We start from the raw sequence: 5,307 nt of genomic DNA on the forward strand, positions 1-5,307 counted from the left end.
TTAATAGGATTACATGCACACCCATGGTACTTAGCGGGGTGAAGAGTCAAAGCCGATGTCAGATTGCATTAACTGTAAGCAACCCAGCGTTTCCACGAAGGGGAAAAAGGGAAGTAACATTTTGATAAAGTTTTAACAAAATATGTGCGGAAACTTGGTTGAGTACCTCCTTGGGGAGCAAGTTCTTTTAAGCTTCGATTGTCTGACTGTAGAAATGCCCCAGAGGAGAAATTTCCAGCCTCTCTAACATTGTGGACTGAAAATGAGGATGAGAAAGAGGAAGTGGTGTTTTGAATGGACCAATGAGAGCAATAACTAATGTCTGCCGAGCAGTTTATAGAAACACTTTATTGCTTTGCTGAATGCTAACAACGACTGTATGAGATGTGACTCCAGGGACCACACTCCTAGTGTCTCTGCTTTATTGCACTCTGCTTTTATGGAGACACTGTTCAAACCATATTTGTTTTGACTTGGCTGAGGATGGAGGGTAGGACCACTATGTACAGTTGCTGAGGTTGTACACTGCATGATCTAAGCCCCCCATTTGCATCACAGATATCATAGATATGGGGGCTTATTATGACACTTTTCATAATAAAACATGGTAATAAAGTGATTTGTCCCAACAAAAAGTATATTATGACTACTTTCTGACAGGTTGAGAAAGGGGTACGTTTTTCTAATTCCCACCAGAGTTCTGTATGGCCTAGTAGTGCCAGTTATTCGATGGGGTCACTGCCTGCTTCCTCTGGAGGAAGGGAATCATATTCTAATGAGGGGAAACTAGGATTCTTATTTTATCTCTATTTCTGGTAGCAAAATACCATAATCAAATATGACCTGGTTAGCAGGCATCCACAAGAGGCAGGGAACGTGGTGGTTAAGAATGGGGATCAGAGCCGGTTGTGTGTCTTTGGACAATTTGCCTAACCTCTTGGTGCCTCAGTTTCCATATCTGTGAAACAGTGACAATGACAACCTGTCTCACAGGGCTGTGGAGAGTCTTAAATGAATATATATATGTAAGCATGTAGAAAAAACCTAGCCTTGCTATAAGCGTTAGCTGATTTTATGAAAGTGGTTGACCGCCTTGCTCACAGAAGGGTGGTCTTGAGAATAGGAGCTGACCCCCATTTTCATAACTTGATTGTCACTTAGCTGCATCTGATCACTTGTAAGTTCCTGCATTTTCATGGAGGAGGTGGGTTTACAATTGGGACAACTTTCAGGAAGGAGATCAAGGTATTTTAGCTATGCCCCTTGTTCAAAGGACTGATTCAGTACAACTCAAGCCCTGCCATCACTGCCTAACAGCCTTGACTGCACATTTTTACCATCTAGATCTTGCTGTAATTTTGTAGATGGAATTTCGTAAAGGGTTTTATATATTTTATCATGATCATTTAGTTTGCAGTATTTAAAAATAGATGTGTAAAAGATACACAGTACAGGCTATAAAACACCCTCATATGGCATTAAAATGGGAACGAATCCATTCATTTGGGTTTCAGCTGAGTTTATCTTGTATTTCAACTTTTTTAATATCCAAAGAGCTGTAGAAATAGGTTATTGAGTAGGAAGTTGGCCAGGCCAGGGCTCTATACCATGTGGGCACTTGTGAATGCTGGCAAAGCCTTCGGAATTTGATCCTGATTGAAATGTAGTCATTTTCCACCTGCAAAAACAGTTTTCTCCATCAAACCTGGGGTTGGGGAGATGATTTATTCACTCCCACCCTCTCCAGTGTCGATCTTTCACTTTACATTAGGCTCAAAGCTCTCATATTGATGCTTATATGATAGAAACTTTGGAAAATATTCAGTATGTTTGTTTGTGTTTCTAAACTTAAAATGTTTGCCCTGGTATTTCCCATCAGTCTGATGAAATGAGTCATGTGAAATTGAACTCAACCTCTCTGGGGTCTTGCAGAACCCCCAGGACCTAGTAGGTCCTAACAAACTCTGTGAAATGTGTAGATGAATATATTTTGGCTCCTGCGTGAAGAGGATGGACTTCAAACTGGCAGGTCATAGATATTTGGTAGAGAACTCAAGAATGACAGGCATGAGCCAGGAGCTAAAATGGCAGACAGAAGACACGGACATGGGCCAGTTGTGGCATCAAACCTGTGACTTCCCAGCTGCAGCACAAGGCGCAGGTCTTATGACTTCTCTGAGCCTCAGCTTTCTCATCTATAAAATGGGAACAATAATTCTATATATACCTCTGGCGGTTTTCATAAGAGTTAAATGAGCAGATGCACGTGGAATGTGTAGGATTAAATGTGGATGGTCAGTGCTCGTTGTGTGTTAATTGTTGGCAATAGGATGATGATAGTGATGATTTTGATGATGATGATGTATTTTTGTATTTTTATCTCATTTAAAAAATTCTAAAAATTCATAAAGCTATTCTATATTTTCTTCTAAATGTTTTAATATTTTGCTTTTCATCTTTAACTGTTTAGTGACTCTAGAGTTTATTTTTATCTATGAGGTGAGGTAGGGATTTAACTTTTGTTACTTTGTAAAGGAGTTCATGTATTGCCACATCTTCAAGAAGTTCTTTAGTTCTTTTTTGTTGGTCAGAGTGAGGTTCAGAGTTTTAGAACTCTTTCAGTCCTCTGGGAGATGAACTTGGCAGCAAGATGATTTAGGATTTTATTTTATTGGCTTTAAGCTAAGGGGATCTTTTCACAGATATGTCACTATTCAAGTCTACCACTAGATTGTTCATCCACCCACCCATCTATCCATCCATCCATCCCAAACTGCTTGTGAGTTAGCATGTTCCTTTGGTCTGAGTATTCATATACTGATTTTGGAAAAACTTTAGGTTGTTATTTCTCTCTCATTCTCTATTTTCTCCTTAAGGAATACTATTAACTATTTGTTGGAGCTTTTCATTCTGTCTTCCATGTCTCTTAACTTCTCTTCATGTTTTCTACCACTTAATTTCTGTATGTTGCATTCTGTGTGATCATTTAGCTCTATCTTCTAATCAATTTTCTTTTTCACTGGGTCTAATCTACATGAATAGAACAAGGACAGTCACATGTGGGACAGTGATATGATGTGTAAGTGGAAAACTTCAGTGCAAACAGGAGCTTGGAGCAAGACATTACTAGGAAGAAGAAGGGTGTCATGCCCACTTTCCACAGTCCTGGAGTGATAGGTTGGACAATGGGTCCCTGCCACACACGTGATGGGAGCTGAGCCAGTGTCTTTTGAGCTGGCATCTCATCACCTTGGTATTTTCCAGAATTGTATGATGTTTGGATTAATGTTAATAACCTCATGTTTATTTTTCATTTATAGCTCTTTGGAATTTTCATGGGAAAATTTTAAAAAATAGTGGTTTAGAACATTTCTGTGTTTTTCTTTTTTATCTTAATATGATTCAATTTAAAAAAATTTTTTTTCACCTTTCTTTAACTGGCAAGTTTTCTTTGGGAAATTTATTCAAAACACTAAATTTTCATTTTTGAACCTTGTTTATATTTATATAACAGAGGCCCTAAATTGATCCAGGTTCACCAGGATATCTTTCTCCAGGCCATAATGGTTTATATCTTCCCTTTAAAATGTATAAGTATTTTTTAATTAAGTTGTCATTCACAAAGATATTCTGGAGGAAAAAATTATGAGTTAAACACCTATAAATTTTTCTTCATTTCTGTTATAGTGTAGCAATTTATCATCTAACCCATAATGATCTATCAGCTGAGTAAGGCTTAGTTTCTTATCAGCTGAGTAAGGCTTAGTTTCTTGTTCTCCTCAGACATAGCTGACTGCAACTCATAAAGCAACTGCTGGCTATAGCTTCTCCACTTCTCTGTTGACAGCTGTAACTGAGACAGGTCATTTTTTGATCTATACATTTTGACTAGCTTCAGCCTCCGAAGAAGGTCTTCTTTCTCTTGAATCTGCTTCATCAATTTTGCTTTTTCTTTGTTTAGTTCATGTTTGGCAAGATTTTCATTCATAAAGTCATTTTGGAGATCACTGCCTGACTCAGTATCAAGTGATTTAGATTCACAAACGTTGATATTCTTGAAGGTATCTTTCAGATATGTACTTTCTTCAAATTCACTATTGATGTGTTTAAAATTTTCGTGAAATTCCAAACAGCTTTCTTCTGTTGAAGGTGCTGATTTCTCTGAAAAAATCTGATCATTTTCCTCACTCTCTACTTTAAGCCATTTTACCACACTGCAACAGGAATTAAATGAAGATCTGGTTTTCCTTAATCATTTTCTAAGGGTTACACTCATAGGTTGTTTTCTTGAACTACTTGAATGGGGAGATGGTGGATTGGCACCAGCTTGTGGAGTGCTGCTGCTGCTGCTAACTCACTTCAGTTGTGTCTGACTCTGTGCGACCCCATAGATGGCATCCCACCAGGCTCTCCCGTCCCTGGGATTCTCCAGGCAAGAACACTGGAGTGGGTTGCCATTTCCTTCTCCAATGCATGAAAGTGAAAAGCGAAAGTGAAATCGCTCAGTCATGCCCGACTCTTAACGAGCCCATGGACTGCAGCCCACCAGGCTCCTCCATCCATGGGATTTTCCAGGCAAGAGTACTGGAGTGGGGTGCCATTGCTAAGTAACATCAAAGCCAAGTTTGGTAGACTTTCCATCTTGAAATCTTGCTTTACTTCTCCCTCAGCCATCCCCAGACAGCACAGAGAGCGTGCTAGCCATGGTGGCGTCTCAGAGGCTGGGGCCCGTTTCTGTGTTTGAGTAGTAGGTTGTCCTTAGAGAGCATGTTGACAAAAGTACCTGCCTTGGATTTCAAACTGGAATATCAACTTCAGAGGTGTTTTGGGACCAAGGATTCCTATTCAATACCCATAAAACATGTGCCTCAGGACGAAGGTATAGGACTTCCTCTGGGCTATGCTGTGTGACTTGTGTGAGCAACTCTACTTCTCTGAGCCTCAGTTTCCTCATCTGTAGAATAGGGAGACTAATTGAACTTTGCCTGCCTTCTAGGAGTGTACCAAGGGTCACATGATGTAATAGATATTAATGTGATTTGCAAACTGTAAAGATGCTTGTGAACGTCCAAGTGGGGAACCTCTCTCCATCCAACGCTTATGTTTCGTGCTGGCTTTTACTCCCCAGTGGTCAAGGGAAGGAAGCCTTGAGTGCCAGTGCCATTTGGAAACTCCTTTATGAGGTCTATGCATTGTCTAAGTTACAGGTTGGCTCTTCTTATGCAACGGCTCTGATGAGCTCTGTTTCTTTCTGGGCCCATCACTCATGGCATAGACAGGGCTATGTGACCATGTGCAAATCTCAAG

The 5,307-nt window shown here is 39.9% G+C and overlaps 1 pseudogene; it reads right to left on the reverse strand.

The window, feature by feature from the left end:
- Window positions 1-3,435: 3,435 nt before the first annotated feature.
- Window positions 3,436-4,720, reverse strand: LOC120873252 (annotated as a pseudogene).
- Window positions 4,721-5,307: the final 587 nt, after the last annotated feature.

The sequence above is a fragment of the Oryx dammah genome, unplaced genomic scaffold (assembly GCF_014754425.2).
Source record: "Oryx dammah isolate SB20612 unplaced genomic scaffold, SCBI_Odam_1.1 HiC_scaffold_13, whole genome shotgun sequence".
Lineage (NCBI taxonomy): Eukaryota > Metazoa > Chordata > Mammalia > Artiodactyla > Bovidae > Oryx > Oryx dammah.